General features: G+C 50.9%; 1 non-coding gene across 1 annotated transcript; it reads left to right on the top strand.

Moving 5' to 3' along the window:
- The first annotated feature begins 8,262 nt into the window (after nucleotides 1-8,262).
- Nucleotides 8,263-8,335, top strand: TRNAV-AAC. The gene has a single exon. It is a non-coding gene; the product is annotated as a tRNA-Val (tRNA).
- Nucleotides 8,336-21,261: the final 12,926 nt, after the last annotated feature.

Raw genomic sequence — 21,261 nt, forward strand, 5'->3', positions numbered from 1 at the left:
CACCTACTTTGGTAAACTGAGAATAGTTAGCAAATGTTGTACTGAGATACCAGTCAGTGGGGAACAGAGTGATAGTCATTTGTAAACCAGTTGCATTAAGAACCACAAGTCTCTGGATGGGGGTAGACCACTATGGGGATGGGTGTGTCACAGACAATTTGGAGGGAGGTGGTGGAGTAGGGGGTGGAAGAGGTTTAATTAGTGTATATTTTCCCTTGGTCCCAAAAGAGGCAGCACAACATGTCCAATGAAAAGGGGGTGTCATGCCTGAAGAATTTACAATATCCACCAAAATAACAGTAATAACAAGAAAAACAACACAGAACACAATTTTTTGTTATGACAGTGGACCCATGGTGTTCTAGGTTGTTCTTCCACTGGCACCAGCTTGCCCATAAAGTATCTGAAAAACAAAATAAACATTTCCTAGCCCCTTTCTGGGGCAGATTATTGCTTAAAAATACCCCTTTCTTTTTTTTTGCTGACTGCAGGAAAACAGAAGAATTACCTTTATATTTTTTTTGTTTGTTTTATACAAAGGATACTTGCTGCATACCTAGTCAGAGTAGGCATGTCTATGCAAACATAGTCTGTTCCTGAAGTCTTTCCCCCATCACTAGATGTGAGGGGGGAGCTCATTCAGACCCTCCTTACACTTAGTATTTAAAAACGCCTTATTGTCCCTACCTCTGCTGGCCTTAGATTTCTCCTCCTGTCCCTTACTTGACAGCTCAGATGAGGTGGCTGAGTGGTTAAGGTGATAGACTGCTAATCCATTGTTCTCTGCACATGTGAGTTTGAATCCCATCCTCATTGGAGGCCTTTGGGCTTCTCTCTTCCTTTACAAACAACCATCTTCCCCCTTTGGTACAATAACAGACCAAACCATGCTGCTTCCTGCAAACAAAAACCATCTCAGGAACTCAGACCCCCCCACCCTTGCTTTAAATAAAAAGTCTAAATACCATATTTCTAGAAGAATTCTCTAGTCCTGTATTTCTTAGTTTTTATCTCAAGAGGTAATATCCTCATAATCTCCCCCAAACACCCCAGGACCTCCCCAAATTATTAAAATGCCCCCATCCTCAGCAAGGCCACAACAGTGACCCACAGCTAGAGTGTCTAGGCCAAGCTGTTCTGAAGGAGGCATTTCAAACATTTTCTTTCTGCTTCCCTTGGCAAGGTCTGACTGGGAAAACAAAATCCCCCAAATTGAAAATTTTCTGCTGAGAAACCAATACTAGTCTGTTTGGGGACTTTCATTTGAATATATTATTATTATTCTCTTCTGATCTCTGAATTATTTCAGTTCAGTCTTTGTCCTCCAGATATTGAGTTGTGGGGAAAGAGGCCAAATCATGATGTCTCTTCCCCTCTTTCATAGTTTCTTCCAACTTGCTAGGAAGTTCCTTTGCTATGATGTGAGTCAAGCAGTGTCCATTGTCTCCGTGCTATCTTGGAGAAGTCTGCATTGTATACAGTTCCTGGGATAGTCCTTGGGAGTGTGGATCCCTTTAATGGGCCAGCAGCGAGTCTGGCTCCTCCATTGTTGCACCTGAAAGGCTGGTGGTGGGCATTTCCCAAACTCATAACATATTTCAGTAACACACACAGAGCAAAACTTCATAACTTCCGAGACAATGCTACCACATGGAATGCAAGAAGACATTAATGTTCAAGAGCTCAAGACTTTTGAAATGCTACCTCACAAGGCAGACTTTGTACAAACCATATAATAATTATATGACAGTGGGGAATATGGGGCTTCCAGGTGCTGCTTTGAGCGCAGCGTGCCACACCTGGGCTGACATTGCAATGGAGACATACCCTTAGAGTACATCTCTCCTGGGATAAAGATTGCAGCATGGCTGGCCTGGGTCATCTGACGTGGGCTCATGGAGCTAAAGCTTTAGGGTTAAAAACTGGTGCAGATATTTGTGTTCACGCTGAAGCCTGGGTTCAGAAACCCTCACCCCTCGTGGGGTCTCAGAGGTTGGGCTCAAGTCCATATGTCTGCACTGTAATTTTATAGTCTTGCAGCCCAAGCCCCATAAGCCTGAGTCAGCTGACCTGGGCTTTGAGACAGGTGCCTTGGGTGTTTTAATTGCAGCGTAGACATAACGTTAGGATACATCTACAGTGAAATGAAACACCCACAGCTGGCCCATGTCATATTAATCAGGGCCATGTGGCTTGGGCTGTAAAGTTGCAGTGTACGTGTCTCGGCTCAGGCTCAGTACCCTGCTCTAGGAGCCCAGAAGGTTGGGAGGAAGTTTAGCAAGTGGAAATGGTAAAACTGCAGTGAAGTATTACCCTGGGCTTGATGGCAGTTTTCCATTGGTCTGTCTGCTTTGGGGCAGGGACAAAAACACATCCTGCTGCTTTCGTTATTTCATAGGGTGGTTTAGGATTTTCATTCTCAGACACGGTGCACAAAGCAGGACTCAACCCTCGGCATAAACTAAATGAGCCACCCACAGATTCTGGAAGCCACAATGAAGCATTTGGTGTGATAGCTCAGACCTGCCCTTGTCCCAGAGGGAGGGGGTCGTCTGTGAGGGGACTGGACCACTGACCTATCAGCTCTTGCCACCTAAACTTTCAGTAACTCTATTATCAGTGCCTGTGAGTGTTATTTAAACCATAAGAAAAATCACACTGGGCTAGACCAAAGGTCCATCTAGTTCTGAATCTTGTTTTCTGACAGTAGCCAATGTCAGGTGCCCCCAAAAGCATTTCAAGAAGGCACCACTAGGAGTTGAACCCAGGATCTCCTGTTTATGAAACAAGGGTTTGGGCCAGCTAAGCCTACAACTGCTGAAGGAATTGTGTCTGCCCACATCTGACTCTTTGCCAACCTCCATCTGGGCCTGACAAGCGTTGCTTGTGTTTGGATTCTGTAAAGCAGAGGAGCAGGTGAAGTTTTACTCCCAAGGTGTGTGAGTGATTCTTTGGACAGGTCTACGCTACAAAATTACTCAGGGGTGTAAAAAATTTACCTCCCTAAGCAATGCGGAAAAATCAACCTAACCCTGGTGTAGATAACGCTGTGTCAACAGGAGGGCTTCTCCCATCAACATAGCTTGGGGAGCTGCTGGGTTAGTGAAGATGCAGAGAATAGGTGGCCATGACTCTTGCATTTGGGGAGGCTGGGTGTGAGCACTGGAAGCTCCCTAGAAGTGTGTGGGGGGGCACTGGTGCCCAGACGGTAGTGCTGCCCCCCCACTCCACCCCCTTCACTCGTTCTCCTCCCTCTGAGGCCCCACCTGTGCTCCCCCCTTGCTCCAGTTTGGCCACTTACCACCCCCGCTCTTCCTCTTTGGCTGAGGCCTGCTGGTCCACCTTTCACTCGCTCCTCTCCTCCCCCAAGGCCTCCTCACCTGCTGCTCATGCCTCTCCACCCCCTACCCCAAGGTCTGCCCACTACCCACACCTCTCTGACCCGTCCCTGTGACCCACCCTACCCACCGCTCACACCTCTCTGCCCTTCCCCTGAGACCCAGCCTGCCCACTGCTCACACCTCTCTGCCCCCTCCCCTGAGACCCAGCCTGCCCACTTCTTGCACCTCTGTGCCTCTCCCCTGAGACCTGCCCTGCCCACTCTCTCACCTCTCTGCCCCCTCCCCCGAGTCCCACTCTAGCCACTGCTCACACCTTTCTGCCCCTCCCCTAAAACCCGCCCTGCCCACCACTTGCACTTCTCTGCCCCCTCCCCAGAGACCCACACTACCCACTGCTCACGCCTCTCTGCGCCCTCCCCTGCCCTGCCCCCTGCTCGAACCTCTTTACCCCTCCCCTGAGACCCACCCTGTCCACCTCTTTCTTTGGTCATCTGTTGTTATTCCATGAAACATCAAGGATGGAATAAAAAGCTGAGTTTACTCCAGGGTGAGGAAAGAAAGGAGCCACCAACCCCTGGCAAAGCTCAGTGCCCCAGAGAAAACCTGCCCCCTGCTATTGCAATCACTGATGTGCTGGGGATATGACGGGAAAGGGACTGTCTGAATTATCAAGGCAGGAAATGGACAACAATCTACAGCAACATCATTAACCACAAACACACTCTCGTCATGCTCCAGCCAGAAGGGAAATGAGCAGGAATTCTTGCTGTTCAGCCATGGACACACTTACACAATGGCACAGCAGTGAGTATGTTTTGGTCTGAGGAAGCAATTGGAATTGATCACTCAGTGAGAACAGAACTAGAGTGTAGTGAGAGACATGTAAAAAGCAAGTAGTTGTGGCTGAGTGGTTAAGGCTATAGATTAAAAAATCCATTGGGGTCTCCCTGTGCAGGTTTGAACCCTGCCAACTATGGAGGAAGTTGTGGCTCTTTAGTTTCAAGGGAGCTGGGTCTTGTCTCACTCTCAGGATATGTCTACACCCCAGGGTTATGCCACTTTAGTTAAAGTGTTTTAATTAAACAGCTGTTGCATGTCCACACTATGCCCTTTGTGTCACCAGAGTGCATCCACGCTAGTAGCGCTTGCATTGCCACAGAGGGCAGTACACTGTGGGTATCTATGCAACTGGCCACAGGGTGTTGGGAAGGGTTTGCAATGCCTCATGGGCCGGTACAGCATCACATGATACAGGTTTCTCTATCCCATTGTTCCATGGGCATCCTACTACATTGCCAGCTGCTTTTCAACTGCAATGTGCATGGTGGGGTAGAGACTGTTTGTGTGTGGGGAGAGACAGTGTGTGTGTTGGGGGAGCGCGTGTGTTGGGGAAGAGAGAGTGTGTTGACACACTGTCTCTAAGTTCAGACAGCTGCGGGAAGCAACCAGTCCTGAGGCAGGGGGAGGGGGACAGCCCCGACATCAGCCCCCGCTTCTCTCACTGGCTCAGCACAGCACAGAAGTCTCTGTCACATACACACACACTGCTGCCTGCTTAGCTCTGTGTTAGGGGTGGTGGAACCGGGAGTTTAGAGGGCCATGCCCCCACCACTCTTTACCAGCTGTTAGGACAAATGATGGAGGGGCGGAAAGGGTGCAGTCTTGGGGGGAAGAGGTGTTCTGTGGGTGTGGCCTCGGGGGGAGAGGTGGTGTGAGTGTGGGTCCTTGGGGAAGGAGTGTCATGGGAGCGCCACAGTTCAGACAACGGTGGCCCCCCCACTGTAAGGAAGCTTCCGCCGCCCCTGCTCTGTGTTCATAATGCGGGAGAGAGCAGCATTCCATGGGAGTGATTTGCTCCCCAGGGCTCCGGCAATTGGGCCTGGGAGGCGATTTAAAGGGCCCGGGGCTCTGGCCGCTGCAGGGAGCCCTGGGTCCTTTAAATCACCAGCCTGGGGAAGCCGGTCCGGTCTGGCACAGCATACCAGCTCTTGCCGGTACACCATACTGGAACATAGCAGCTTACTTTCACCTCTGGAAGGTCCTCACATAGATCAATAACTGGTTAAAAGATAGGAAACAAAGGGTAGGAATAAATGGTCAGTTTTCAGGATGGAAACAGGTAAATAGTGCTGTCTGTACTGGGACCAGTACTATTCAACATATTCATAAACGATCTGCTAAAAAGTGAGGTGACAAAATTTGCAGATGATCCAAAACTACTGAGGATAGTTAAGCCCAAAGCAGACTGTGAGGAGTTAAAAAGAGATTTCAGAAAACTGGGTGAAAGGGCAACAAAATGGTAGATTAAATTCAATGTTGATAAATGCAAAGTGATGCACATTGGAAAACATAATCCCAACTATACATATAAAATGATGGGATGTAAAATAGCTGTTGCAACTCAAGAGAGAGATCTTGGAGTCACTGTGGATAGTTCTCTGAAAACATCCACTCAATGTGCAGTGGCAGTCAAAAAAGCAAACAGAATGTTGGGAATCATTAAGAAAGGGATAGATAATAAGAGATAAAATCTTATTGCCACTATATAAATCCATGGTACACCCACATCTTGAATACTGCATGCAGATATGGTTGCCCCATCTTAAAAAAGATGTATTGGAATTGGAAAAGGTTCAGAAAAGGGGTATGGTGTGTCTGCCATATGAGGAGAGAATAATAAGACTGGGACTTTTCAGCTTGGAAAAAAGATGACTAAGGGGGGATATGATTGAGGTCTATAAAATCATGACTGGTGTGGAGAAAGTAAATAAGGACGTGTTACTTATTCTGTCTCATAACACAAGAACTAGGGGTCACCAAATGAAATAAATAGGCATCAGGTTTAAAACAAACAAAAGGAAGTATTTTTTCACACAACACACAGTCAGCCTGCGGAACTCCTTGCCAGAGGATGTTGTGAAGGCCAAGACTATAACAGGGTTCAAAAAAAGAGCTAAATCAATTCATGGAGGATATGCTATGAGCCAGGATGAATAGGGATGGTGTCCCTAGTCTCTGTTTGCCAGGAGCTAGGAATGGGTGACAGGGGATAGATCACTTGATGATTACCTGTTCATTCGTTCTGAAGCACCTGGCTTTGGCCACTATGGGAAGACAGGATACTGGGCTAGATGGACCCAGTCTGACCCAGTATGGCCATTCTTACGTCCTTATTCTCCTTTCATATAGATGTCTGGGATTCTGCCTCACAATGTGTCCCTGAGGTCTCAGCCAAAATGCCCCAGACAGGCAAACACTCTGGGCTCCTGAAGCCTCTGCCACCCATGTAGTGCCCTATGGCTCATCCCTAAACCTTGATGCTGCTCCTTGCTATTGAATGTGAAAGGAGAAGAGGCAGTGCAGGAACATTGTGGGGACACAGATACGAGGCTTGGGGAGAGACAGATTGTCTGATAAATCAGAGTGCTGTAAACTATGCAGCCACCCCCTAAATCAGGGACCTGTTCCAGCCCTAAGTCTGGGCTACCGGAATCCCTTCCACAGAGCAGGTTGCCACAGATTACAGCCTGAAAATAGGCATGTGAAACTAACTCCTGTTCTCCCTGACAGGGTCTGCCCTAGACCAAATGGCACCCCAGGCAAGACGTGTCTTCAGTGCCTGCCCCCCATACGTTAAACTTTTGAATGTCTTATTTTTCATTGCATTTGTAGCTCATTTCATGATTTTGATACACAATTTGGATGCATGATTTTCTCTGTCATATAAGATGATAAATTTGCATGCTAGGATCTGTAAACCTGTATTTATTCATGCCATATATAAGCAAATAAAACAAATTCATTTCCTCTAAGCATATAGAAACTTTTTAATTTTAACAGTAACTGAAATGTACTAATATCTAGAAATCAAACTGTCACCAACACAGGGTGGACCAGTATTAAATAGTGTTACAGTAAGAGATAGTGTTAGAAATGTTAACCCTAGCGCTTTAGTTCAAAGGTCGCTTTTCTCGCCTTTGCCCTCATGAACTGAAGCGCAGCATTAGAGAGATCCAAGATTGTCCAATGGCATTTTCAAATGCTAAAATATCAAGCGATGTTGGTCTCTCATTGGCCATCATCGATTGAAGATATGGTTTAATGAGCTGGAGCTTCAAGGTGAGGGTGGCTCTGTCCAGTGCCTTCCATTGTGCTGCTGGACACCAAGTCCCTGGCGGTCAATATGTGAAGTTGGAAGAAGACAGTGGAGTGGCAAGTGGCGGCAGGACTTTTGCCACCAGGGTCTAGCTGCCCAACTTCCTCCTCGTACCACTGGGCCCCTGTTGCCTTCAGGTAACCCAGGAACTAAGGCAGGAATAGGGTGAGGAAGTGAGTAAAGCTGAGCAAGGAAGGCAAAAGTTAATCTTGCCTTCATGGGCCGCTCGCAATGACGTCCTTTTTCTGTGCCACAGCTGACAAAAACATCCCAGATAGAAAAGCAGTAGGCCAAAAAGCAACCTAATAGCTGTTTAAATAGTTCAGTTAGGCAAGGGCTAGACTGAGGACCTTAAAGGTCCCTGGTTCAATCCCAGGCTTTGGCATGCCCTTCTATCCCCCTTTGTGCAGGGGTGGGCTGTTTTCTGAAAGTACAGCAGTTCCTTTAACTGCCCTGAGTCCCTCATTTCAGCCTATGCAGCAGGAAAAGACAGCATGGGCTTCTGTACAGAGTTGGCCCACCTGACCTTTCATTCTTCTCTTGCTCTTTCTCAGCAAGGGGAAGAAAAAGAAGCTCTCCTTTAAGCAAGATTCAGAAGGGCGATGTAAGGATGACTTCCTGAGCACTGACTCCAGTCCTCTGCTCTACCAGCTGACCTATCGAAGGGCTGCCACCACTTTCTCCAGGTTCGCCTATTGGTGTATGCCAGGGCGAACGCTCACCAAGTGGATGGAATTTGAAGGGGGGGTAGAAACCTAGGACAGAGTTTCTGTAGTGTAGTGGTTATCACGTTTGCCTAACACGTAGAAGGTCTCTGGTTCAAAACCAGGCCGAAACATGCGGGCTTCCTTTTCCCAGATCCCCTTGCTGTCCAGGAAGGTGCTCCTCCTTCTCCTATTGGCCTATCCCTGGGATAACTCCAACCCCCGCATGACAGAAGGTGGTGACATCAGTGGAGAAAGCACCTTGGCATCAGTCTGGAGAACCTAGAACAGTTAGGCGTGTCCCTTTTGGAGGCTTGTGGCTTGGCCTCCCCTGCCCTTGGAGGTTGGCCTATAGAGGCCATTACTTCCTGCTGGCCTCCTTTGCATGACTTGCAAAAGGAGGAAGTAAGACAGGAATGGGGCAAAAGATGAAAGTCAAGCTGAGGAAGGCAGGGAAGAAGCTGTGCAACAAAATGGGGATAGTAGAGCGCCACCATTCATTCTGCCAAAGTCTGGGGAGGTGGAGTTGGCTGCTGGGAGGTAGAATCCTGTGCCTGCCTCTTGGCATCCCAGGGATGGCTACTTGCAGTCCAGGAGAAGAAGGCGGGTTTGGGATGGAAGGAAAACAAGCAAAGTAGAGTCCAAGTGGAGAATGGCTGTGTCTCAGAGTCCCCGGGCGATGCTCTGGAACTGCTCCCCACAAAGCCAGTCAGGACTTTGGGGCGCCTCCTCTCCTATGGAGCAGACTGTCTTCAGGGCAAGAAGCTCACACAGCTTCACCTCCTGGGTCTGACCTTGGAGCATTCAGCATATGCCCCTCCATGCGCTTCCCACAGCGAGTCTGCCCAGGTGGAGTCCTGGGGAAGCCAGAGGGTCCTGCATGCATCCCCAACTTCGGAGTCAGACGTGACTCTCAGCCAGCCAGTAAAACAGGTTTATTAGATGACAGGAACACGGTCTAAAACAGAGCTTGTAGGTCCAGAGAACGGGATCCCTCAGCTGGGTCCATTCTGGGGCCCAGCGAGCCAGACAACCCCGTCTGCCCTCACTTCCTGTCCCCAGCCAGCTCCCAACTGAAACCCCCTCCAGCGCCTCATTTCTGGCCTTTGTCTCTTTCCCGGGCCAGGAGGTCACCTCATCTCTTTGTTCACCTTTAGCTATCCCCTTGCAAGGGGGGAAGGGCCCTGGCCATTTGTTGCTAGGAGACAGATTGTCAGCCATTTATGCACACTGGAGACTTAAGAAATGCATAGGGGAAACTGAGGCACCCACACAGTATTCAGAGGAAACATTAAGAACAGTCCCACTTCGTCACAGGCTGCTCCTCTGTGACCAACCTGGGGGCATGATTGATGGCTTTAGAGGCGGGGGTGGGCTGGCTGTGAGTAACTGGGATCCAGGAAGCCCCTGCCTGCCTTTCTGAGGGCCGATCCCATGGAGGTGCGGTTGGCTTCTGGGATATTGACCCCTGTGCATGCCTGTTGGCATCCCTGGGATGGCTACTTGCAGCCCAGGAGAAGTGGGGTTCTGGGTGGAAGGAAAAGAAGCAATGGTGAGGCTGCGTGGGCACCTTTCTGGCAGAGATAGTGTGATGTGGTAGGTTTGGGAGTTGCCTGCAGGCCATATGTGGACTTGGTGCTGCTCCTTTCTGGTCGACCTGGGGGCGCCATTGACAACTTGGGAGTGGGGGTGGGGCGCTGGCTGTGAGCAAATTGGATCCAGGAAGCCCCAGCCTACTCCTCCAGGGGTCAAGTCTTTCTTTTCTCTCCTGAACATGGGGAGCCCAACCTTAAGCCTACCCAGCATGTGCTGCAGCTCAAGTATTAAGCCTTCCTGTGTGGCCTGTGCTGGAGATGACCCTGAACCCCTGTAGGGTACTGGTGGGGGAAATCCCAACTGCAAATAATTCTGGCCAAAAGATCAACCCGTTGGGTGGAATGGGGCAAGCTGGAGACCTGGTGACTTAGTCCGCGGGGTCAGCAGGTCAAGCCATTTTCCCACATGTCGGGGAGGCAGCCGCTGTGGTTCGCTCTTCCCACTCCCTGTGCTGCTGCAAACTAAAATCCCTGTTGGCCAGCAAGATGAGCCAGGAGCCCAGAGAGAGGAGGCAAAGGGGTGGCCCGAGCCCCCTCTGGCACTGCCCCCACCCCAGGCAGCCCACAGAGATCCGATGCCTCACAAGCAACACACGGAGATGTGCCAGAAGCGCTAAGGTGGATCCCTGCCCACTCTGCCCCCTCCCTCCATGCCATGCTGCTCCTGGAAGTGGCCGGCATATCCCTGCAGCCCCGAGTGCAAACTCCGCAAGTGCCTGCCCCCGGATCCCACTGCCTAGGAGCCACTGCCGGAGGGGAGTGTGTGCTGGTCACTTTGGGAGCCGCGCCACCCGAGATAAGCACCAACCCCCTGACCTCCTCCTGCACCCCTACCCCCTGCCCCAGTGCAGAGGCTCTCTGTGTCGTAAACAAGCACTTTCAAGGATTGGCCAAGAACTTCTTTTCTGTGTATGAGAAAGAAATACAAAAAAGGGACCTCAACAGACAAGTTTCGTTCGCAAGGACAAACTGGCAGGCCAAGCCAGGATCTCTCAGTTACTAGGAAGGCTCTTCAGCTAGCTCTTCCCAAAGGCCAGTCTCTAGAGGCTTTTGTGACATGATGTACCTCAAAATAGCCCCCTGTAGCTCACATATTCATAATTCATATATGGCTGTGATATTTCATACAAAGCATTCCATAGAAAAGTCATGATCTGCTGAAATCCATCCTTCTGTCCAAATATGTATAGCGTTAGGGTGTATGAAGTTATGCATTTTGCTGTATGGCTGTTACTGAAATATGCTATAAGTTTGCTTGTGACATACAAAGGACCCCTGCCCAGGAGGGTGTTCGACAACCATGAGTCAGCAGAGGAGTTGTAATTAAGGGATTTGCAGTTCAATGACAGATGCCCAAACACCACACTATGGGGACTGCTCAAGTCTATACATATATCTACATTACGGGATTAATCCGAATTTACAGAATTCGAATTTTGGAAACAGATTGTATAAAGTCGAATTTATGCGGCCACACTAAGCACATTAATTCGGCGGTGTGCGTCTACGTACCGGGGCTAGCATCAATTTCCGGAGCGTTGCACTGTGGGTAGTTATCCCATAGCTATCCCATAGTTCCCGCAGTCTCCCCCTGCCCATTGGAATTCTGGGTTGAGATCCCAGTGCCTGATGGGGCAAAAAACATTGTTGCAGGTGGTTCTGGGTACAGCCTCACCCCTCCCTCCATGAAAGCAAAGGCAGACAACCGTTTCACGCCTTTTTTCCTGGGTGAACACTGCAGAAGCCATACCACGGCAAGCACGGAGCCCACTCAGCCCAAGACAGCAGTCATGAACATTGTAAACACCTCGCACCTCGCACATTCTCGTGCAGTTTATGCTGAACCAGGACCAAAAAAACCAGGTGAGGAGGAGGCGGCGACGGCAGCACGGCAATGAGAGTGATGAGGACATGGACACAGAATTCTCTCAAACCGTGGTCCCCAGCACTTTGGAGATCATGCTGTTAATGGGGCAGGTTCTAGCCGTGGAACGCCGATTCTGGGCCTGGGAAACAAGCACAGACTGGTGGGACTGCATAGTGTTGCAGGTGTGTGACGATTCCCAGTGGCTGCGAAACTTTCGCATGCGTAAGGGCACTTTCATGGAACTTTGTGACTTGCTTTCCCCTGCCCTGAGGCGCCAGAATACCAAGATGAGAGCAGTCCTCACGGTTGAGAAGCGAGTGGCGATAGCCCTGTGGAAGCTTGCAACGCCAGACAGCTACCGGTCAGTTGGGAATCAATTTGGAGTGGGCAAATCTACTGTGGGGGTGCTGTGTTGCAAGTAGTCAAAGCAATCACTGAGCTGCTGCTACGAAAGGTAGTGACTCTGGGAAATGTGCTTTGCTGCAATAGGATTCCCTAACTGTGGTGAGGCGATAGACGGAACCCATATCCTTATCTTGGCACCGGAGCACCAGGGTACCCAGTACATAAACCGCAAGGGGTACTTTTCAATGGTGCTGCAAGCTCTGGTGGATCACAAGGGACATTTCACCAACATCAACGTGGGCTGGCCGGGAAGGGTTCATGACACTTGCGTCTTCAGGAACACTACTCTGTTTAAATGGCTGCAGCAAGGGACTTACTTCCCGGATCAGAAAATAACCGTTGGGGATGTTGAGATGCCTATAGTTATCCTTGGGGACCCAGCCTACCCCTTAATGCCATGGCTCATGAAGCCATACACAGGCAGCCTGGACAGGAGCTGTTCAACTACAGGCTGAACAAGTGCAGAATGGTGGTAGAATGTGCATTTGGATGTTTAAAAGGTCGCTGGTACACTTTACTGACTCGCTCAGACCTCAGCCAAACCAATATTCCCATTGTTATTACTGCTTGCTGTGCGCTTCACAATATCTGTGAGAGTAAGGGGGAGACATTTATGGCGGCGTGGGAGGTTGAGGCAAATTGCCTGACCGCTGATTACGCGCAGCCAGACACCAGGGCGATTAGAAGAGCACACCAAGAAGCGCTGCGCATCAGAGAAGCTTTGAAAACCAGTTTCATGACTGGCCAGGCTACGGTGTGAAAGTTCTGTTTGTTTCTCCTTGATGAAAACCCGCCCCCTTTATTGACTCATTCTCTGTAAGCAACCCACCCTCCCCCTTCGATCACAGCTTGCTTTCAAAGGAAATAAAGTCACTATCATTTAAAAATCATTTATTCTTTATTAATTGATTATAAAAAGAGGGAGAGAACTGACAAGGTAGCCCGGGTGGGGTTTGGGAGGAGGATCGGAGGGAAGGAAAAGGCCACTAAAAAAATGTTAAAATAATGACAGCCTTTTGCTTGGGCTGTCCACTGGGGTGGAATGGGAGGGTGCACGGAGCCTCCCTCTCCCGCATTCTTACACCTCTGGGGGAGGAGGCTATGGAACATGGTGAGGGGGGAGGGTGGTTATATAGGGCTGTAGCAGCACTCTGTGATTCTGCTGCCATTCCTGAAGCTCCACCAGATGCCGGAGCATGTCTGTTTGCTCACACAGCAGCCCCAGCATTGCATCCTGCCTCCTCTGATCTTCCTGCCGCCACCTCTCATGTCCTCACGTTGGTCCCTCCTGTCCTCACGTTCACTGGTATCTTTCCTGTACATTGATACCGTGTCCTTCCACTCATTCAGATGAGCTCTTTCATTGCAGGTCGATTGCGTGGCTGGTATCAGGGAAGATCCCTGCAGAAACCAAACTAACCCCCCCATCATTTACCTGGGATGATCGCTTTACCCCTCCCCCCACCGCGTGGCTGATATCAGGGAAGATCCCTGCTAGTCAAACACGAAAAGCTCAGCGCCAATTAACCGCCCCCCCGGCTTGGCTAACTACAGGGAAGGATTTATTTTCAGCCACAGGCAAACAGCCCAGTAGGAATGGCCACCTCTGTCCCCTTAATTAAATTCCCGTATTTCAATCAGGTTACCATGAGCGATATCACTCTCCTGAGGATTACACAGTGAGATAAAGAATGGATGTTGCTTGAATGCCAGCAAACACGGGACCATACGCTGCCAGGCTTTGTCATGCAATGATACCAGATTACTTGCTACTAGCATGGCGTGGTAAAGTGTCCTACCATGGAGGACGGAATAAGGCTGCACTGCCCAGAGACCTTCTGCAAAGGCTTTTGGAGTACCTCCAGGAGAGCTTCATGGAGATGTCCCTGGAGGATTTCCGCTCCATCCCCAGACACGTTAACAGACTTTTCCAGTAGCTGTACTGGCCGCGAATGCATCCCAAGTCCTCAGGGCAAATTAATCATTAACAAACACTTGCTTTTAAACCATGTTTTATATTTTAAAAGGTAAACTCACCTGAGGTCCCGTCCATGGGGTCATGGTCTTGGATACTGTCTTGGGAGGGTTGAGAGGGTTCTTCACTCAGGCTGAGAAAAAGATCCTGGCTGTTGGGGAGAACAGAGTGCTGTGTGCTCTCCGCAAGCTCGTCCTCCTCCTCCTCCTCTTCCCCGTCCGCAGAATCCTCAGGTGTGGCTGAGATTACCCCCGCCTCGGAATCCACGGTCAGAGGTGGGGTAGTGGTGGTGGCCCCCCCTAGAATTGCATGCAGCTCAGCGTAGAAGCGGCATGTCTGCGGCTCTGACCCGGAGCGACCGTTTGCCTCCTTGTTTTTTTGACAGGCTTGTCTGAGCTCCTTAACTTTCACGCGGCACTGATATGAGTCCCTGTTGTGGCCTCTCTCCATCATGCCCTTGGAGATTTTTTCAGAAGTTTTGGCATTTTGTCTTTTGGAACGTAGTTCTGCTAGCATTGAATCCTCTCCCCATATAGCAATCAGATCCAGTACCTCCCGTACGGTCCATGCTGGTGCTCTTTTTCGATTCTCGGACTGCATGGTTACCTGTGCTGATGAGCTATCTGTGGTCACCTGTACTCTCCACGCTGGGCAAACAGGAAATGAAATTCAAAAGTTCACAGGCCTTTTCCTGTCTACGTGGCCAGTGCATCCGAGTTCAGATTGCTGTCCAGAACGGTCACAATGGTGCACTGTGGGATAGCTCCCGGAGGCCAATACCTTCGAATTGCGGCCACACTAACCCTAATTTGAAATGGCAATACCGATTTCAGCGCTACTCCCCTCGTCGGGGAGGAGTACAGATATCAATATTAAGAGCCCTTTATATCGAAATAAAGGGCTTCGTTGTGTGGATGGGTGCAGGGTTAATTCGATTTAATGCTGCTAAATTCAAATTAAACTCATAGTGTAGACCAGGCCTATGACTCAGTTGCACAAGACCACAGCAGGAGGATTCCCCAACCTAGTGACTCAGCAGCATCCACCCGGACATGTCTGGGCAAGTGTCTTCTAGATACTTGAACTAAGAATATAAAATAGGAGACTGTGGCATCATGTTTTTGCCTTTCTCCTCCCACACCTATGCTGGAAGCAGCAGGAATCCCAAGAAAATGAAGGTCATCTGAGGACAGTGTTCCAGGTTTCAGAGGGAATTCTATGTATTAAGGAGGGTAACATCCAGTGGGATAAGAAAATTACTTGACCTAAATACTGCCTAGTGTAATAAGGTGTAAAGTTTAGATTGTGCATTTATCTTTAATTTCTTTGGTAACTTACTTTGATCTTTTATGCCTACCATTTATAATCCTTAAAATCCATCTTTCTATAGTTAATAAATCTATTTTATACTTTACTTAAAATATCGTATTTTGCTTGAAGTCCTTGGGAAATCTCAGCTCAGTTAGAAGGCAGGTGCATGTACTGTTCACAATGAGAGAGGGGTGGACTGGGTAATAAACTCACACTGATCAGGCTTCTGACTAGGACAAGATGGTATAATCCAGGGTGCAAGGCTGCAGAGCTGGGGGGAATTGGCGGGAGGCTCTCTATCATTAGTTTTATGAGTGGCTGGCAGAAGCATTCACGTAACTCAGTTGGATGTGTCAGTTGTTGGGCTTCTAACCCAATACTAGCTGTAGTGAGACAGACTCAAGGATGGGGAGCTCTTGGGATGCAGTCAGTGATGTTTGTGTCATCCCTTCCTGCATCAATTTTGCGTTGGGGGTGACGTTATTGACATAAACTGGGACCATATAGATCATTGTTGCAACCAAGGTCCTGTAGTGGCACCCAAATCTTGTATAAAGGGGGTCAAATGGGGTGTCTAAGACAAGGTTATGGTTTACTGGTTATGATTATGCTGTCTATATGTGTGTATCAGTTTTGTAGTTGAAGTTATGAATATTGGCTCTATACTGTCTGTATGGCAAACTTATGGTATGCTTCTGGGTGACATCCCAGACAAGCTGAGATTAGCTCTGCCTAGCCTGCTTGATGGCCCATTAAGGACCATCAGCTATACAATGGACCCATTGAGAGAAGGCAAATATGCCTTGAGACTCAGCAAAGTATGCAGGGACTGGCCCATGTGACTCCAGGCTCCATTTTGCTGTAATTTTCCACAGTAAGAACAAAGAGGTGTTCTTACACCTGGAAAAGACTATATAAGGCTGATGCTTCATCTCCATTTTGTCTTCAATCCAGCTTCTTACCTCTGGAAGAACTTTGCTACAAGTTGAAGCTTTGAACAAAGGACTGAGGACCCATCCCAGCGGGGGATGTATTCCAGAGACTTGATTTGAACCTGCAGTTTATTCTATTGCTGCTGCAAGCCTGAACCAAGAACTTTGCCATTACTGTATGTAATTGATTCCATTTAACCAATTCTAACTCTCATCTCTATCTTTTTCCTTTTATGAATAAACCTTTAGATTTTAGATTCTAAAGGATTGGCAACAGCATGGTTTATGGGTAAGATCTGATTTGTATATTGACCTGGGTCTGGGGCTTGGTCCTTTGGGATCAGGAGAACCTTTTTCTTTTACTGGGGTCTTGGTTTTCGTAACCATTTGTCCCCATAACGAGTGGCACTGGTGGTAATACTGGGAAACTGGAGTGTCTAAGGAGATTGCTTGTGAGACTTGCGGTTAGCCAGTGAGACTGAAATCCTCTTAGTCTGGCTGGTTTGGTTTGCCTTAGAGGTGGAAAAAACCCCAGCCTTGGGCTGTAACTGCCCTGTTTGAGCAATTTGTCCTGAGTTGGCACTCTCAGTTGGGTTCCACCAGAATCGAATCATCACAGTGGGTAACTGGCAACTGATGGCTGGGGGCAACTGTGTTGGTAGTTAGGGGGCAGCAACTGGGATTGGGAAACCGGGGCCTGGGCAGTCCCCATTGGGGACACTTGCTCCTCCCTTCCCTGCCCTGGCAGAGAACGGGCATCTCATCCCATCCCCACTCCAGGGACAGCCATGTTTTGGGGAATGACTCAGGGCAACAATTTCCCACCTAAACAAGGACAAATTGCTGCAGATAAAATGGGTGGGAAAATCCCCCACATCGGAGAGATTTTAAATTGACATTTTAGAATTATGGAGAGACCGGGGGAAATCGGGAGAGACGAGAGAGCTGATCATTTGAGAGGAAAGGGGTGGGGGGAAATCTCCCTGGATTTTATATCTCACACGTGGCTAATGAGAGAGAAAAGGGGAAGAACTAGAGAGATTTGTATCAGGGGGTGAGAGGCAAGTGGCACAAACAGGGACAGGATCCAATTAACTCCCCTCCCCCCTTCCCCGCCCGACACTTCTCCCCCGGGGATTTCTTGGCTGCACAGAGACAGTTCAACCCCCGCCCCCCCGTCCCACTGACCTTCCCCCCCCCTGCAACTCCAGCTTCTCCCCTCCTGCCCAACACCCCCCTCCCCCCACACCACAGGAGACCTCCCGCCGGCCCCAGTTAATGCCGGGCTCTCCCAGCACAGACCCCGCTGGAGAAGCAGCAGCTCCCAGGTCACGATGGAGGCAGCAGCGTCTGGTCTCTCAGGTGCTGCCCGGGGTCTGATAGGGTTACCATCCATCCGGGTTTCCCCGGACATGTCCGGCTTTTTCAGTGTTAAATGGCCGTCCGGGGGGGATTTCTAATGAAGTAGAAATGTCCGGGATTTCCCCTCCTGTGGAGTGCGGCGCGGCTGATTGGACGCCTGGCCTGATTGAAAGCCGCTCGCAGCCACTAGGGCCTCTAGCAGCCAGAGTCCCTCCCCCTCCCCTGCTCCCTCCTCCCCCACAGAGCAGCGCGGAAGTGTTTAGTCCACGTGGAGCTTGCATTTCTCCCTCTGCCGGGTGAGCGGGGGAGCAGAGGCTGTGAGGGGGGGGTGTAGAGGCTGCAGGGGGGGGTGTAGAGGCTGCAGGGGCAGGGCAGGCAGGGGGTGCAGAGGCTGCAGGGGCAGGGCAGGCAGGGGGCACAGAGGCTGCAGGGCGAGGAGGAGCAGGGCAGGCAGGGGGTGCAGAGGCTGCAGGGTGAGTGGGGAGCACGGGGCACAGAGGCTGCAGGGCGAGGAGGAGCAGGGCAGGCAGGGGCATAGAGGCTGCAGGGGCAGGGCAGGCAGGGGGCGCAGAGGCTGCAGGGCAAGTGGGGAGCACGGGGCACAGAGGCTGCAGGGGCAGGGGGGTGCAGAGGCTGCAGGGGCAGGGCAGGCAGGGGCGCAGAGGCTGCAGGGTGAGGAGGAGCAGGGCAGGCAGGGGCATAGGGGCTGCGGGGCGAGTGGGGAGCAGGGAAGCACTTAGCAAGCCCCAACCAAGATCAGAGTGGGAGGGAGGAGGGGGAATGCGGGGTGCTCAGAGGAGGGGGCAGAGTTGGGGCAGGGACTTTAGGGAAGGGGTTGGAATGGGGGCGGAGAAGGGGTGGGGTTGGGGCGGGGCCGGGGGCGGGGAAGGGGCGGAGTTGGGGCAGGGCCGGGGGCGGGACCGGGGCCCCGTGGAGTGTCCTCTTTTTTAAATGTTTGAATATGGTAACCCTAGGGTCTGATGCTCTCGGTTGTTTGTTCTCCCGGCTCCTGCCTCCTTCCTCCCGGCACCCACCGCTCCCAGCTGCTCCAGCCCCTTCCTGTGCCCTGCAACCCCCACCCGGGCTGCAGCGCTCGCCGGGGCTGTCTGCAGTGGCTGGGACTCGCCCCCTAGGACAGCCCCGGGCTCCGCTGAGCCGGGCCCCCCAGGGGATGAAGGGGGGGGAGGTGCTGGGGGCGGGCAGGGAAGTGACTCTGACACACGGCCCCTCCTCAGCCCATCTCTGCTCCCCTGCGTCTGTGGCTCCCAGCGCTGCTGGCCTCACTGACACTCCCCCCCCTGCAGGAGGGGCCGATCCAGCTCCAGGAGAGCACGTGCCCCCGGGAACGGGACAGGGATCGTGCCCCAGCCAGAGGGGGAAGGGGGCAGCCCAGGAGTTCTCAGACTGGGGGTTACTGCCCCCAGTTATGTGGGGGTCACAAGCCCACCCAGCTCTGCAGGCAGCAGCAGCGCAGAAGTGAGGGTGGCAATGGAGCACGAAGTCTGCTGTGAAAAGTGATACTGACAAATGTCTTTGCACCCCCAGTATTAAACAGTAATTTTTTTTATAAAAACCTTTTCTGCTTGTAACAATAATTCAATCAAAGTGTGTTTTCGGCTTAATTTAAAAGTGGTGAGAAAAGATAAATTCATTTTAAAGAATTGGGTTATAAATTAAGCATTTAAAATAATGTTAAATATAAAAAATGTGTTTTGAATTGACAAGGGGGGTCACACTCGGACGTTTGCTTTGTGCAAGGGGTCACCAATTCAAAAAGTTTGAGAACCACTGGGTTAGAAAGAGAAAGAGGAGAGAGAGAGACTGAAAAAGGCTGCAGGGGAAATACCGGGGGAGAGGGGTTCCCAACTCCCAAATCTGCCCCGCTCCGTTTACTGCCCCATCCCTGGCCTGTGTCTCCAGTGCCAAGGACATCACAGATCCCCCTCTCTGCCAAGGGGGCTTGCACAGGTATTTCCTTCCTGCCAGGCCCCTGCCTCACTGAATAGTTGCATACATTCACTGGTGCTCCTCCCCTCTCCCTGCTTCTCTCTGTAACCCTTCGGCCAGTTGGAGTCGGCAGCAGCAAGGGCTGGGTTCAATATCTTGGGGATCCTTTTCAACAACACAACACAGAACCCGCTCAAGCCCCCACCCAGTGACCTGGGACAATTCCACACCACCCCTGGGTGCCTCTAGAGGCTATACTTCCCCCTCGCAAGCCCCGAGTCTGAGGCTATGTCTACACTACCAATGCCAACGACGGGTTCCGCTTGATAATGATCCACAGCAGTGCGGACCAACGCATGTTCCTCTTCATCCTCTGAGTCAGGAAAACCACAAAAGCTTCTTCTTTTGTACTGGGACAGGCAAAAATAAGTTGACACTAAATTATTCTGATTGTCTTTCACATGCTGCCCCCCCCCCCAAGCGCCAACTCTGGCATTGGAACTGCGGCAATGGGAGCCGCAGGGGTGGTGCCTGTGGGCAGTGGTGCCAGGAGAACCCCCCCCAGCCTCCTCCACGTAGGAGTTGCTGCCAGATGGGAGTGCGGGTCACTTTCAGGAGCTGCCTGAGATAGGTGCCACACCCCAACCCTCTGCCCCAGCCCAGATCCTGCACCCCGCCCACACCCAAACTCCCTCCCAGAGCCCGCCCCCCCCCCCCCCCGCCCCCCCCCCCCCTGCCCCAGCCCAGAGCCCACACCCAAACTCCCTCCCAGGGTCCGCTCCCCGCCTCCCCTGCACCCCAACCCCCTGCTCCAGCCCAGAGCCTGCACCTCATGTACCCAAACTCCCTCCCAGAACCTTAGGCAGAGGTGGTGGTGGGGGAGGAAGAGGCAGGACTTGGACCCATTCTGGGCATCACCAAAAGTTATATAAACCTGGCGACCCTGAGATGGAGCCCTAGTCATTGCACATCTCTCTCCTTACAGGAGGGGACTCTGTGGGATAGGCTCCTGTGGAAGGGTAAACAGGGAGAGAATTTGCTCTTGTTTTCTATGTGGAAGAAATGAAGGCAGGCTGAATTATTTCCAGGGCTGTAAGTAATAAAAGACAAATTAGCAGAGAATGGTTTTGAGCTACCAATCTCTAGGTTATGAGCCAAGCACGCTTCCGCTGCACCACTCTGCTTTGGGAGAGGAGGGTTTCCTGCAGGATCTATTCACAGTGCAGCTCACAAGCTGTGCACTGGAGAGTTGTGCCCATGGGATTTAGACGCTTTAGAGCAGGGCCAACTCGAGGCACCAGCTTGTCAAGCAGGTGCTTGGGGCGGCCGCTCTGGAGAGGGGCGGCACGTCCAGGTATTCGGTGGCAATTCGGCGGATGGTCCCTCACTCCGCCTAGGAGCGAAGGACCTCCCGCCAAATTGCCGCCGCAGATCACGATCGCGGCTTTTTTTTTTTTTTTTGGCTGCTTGGGGCGGCCAAATCCCTGGAGCCGGCCCTGCACAGAGAGTGTCTGTTAAGTAAAATCTGCTTGCTTTCTCTATTTTTATTTATCTCTACTAAAGATAAGGTGCAAAGTATCAAACTTGTGTTTCTGATACCTGCATTAAAGCTCCAGAACCGATACCTCAAGGCTTGGGATAGGGAATATCTTGCTGTGTTTTCTCC

The sequence above is a fragment of the Terrapene carolina genome, unplaced genomic scaffold, assembly GCF_002925995.2.
Source record: "Terrapene carolina triunguis isolate 2854851 unplaced genomic scaffold, T_m_triunguis-2.0 Scaffold638, whole genome shotgun sequence".
NCBI lineage: Eukaryota > Metazoa > Chordata > Testudines > Emydidae > Terrapene > Terrapene triunguis.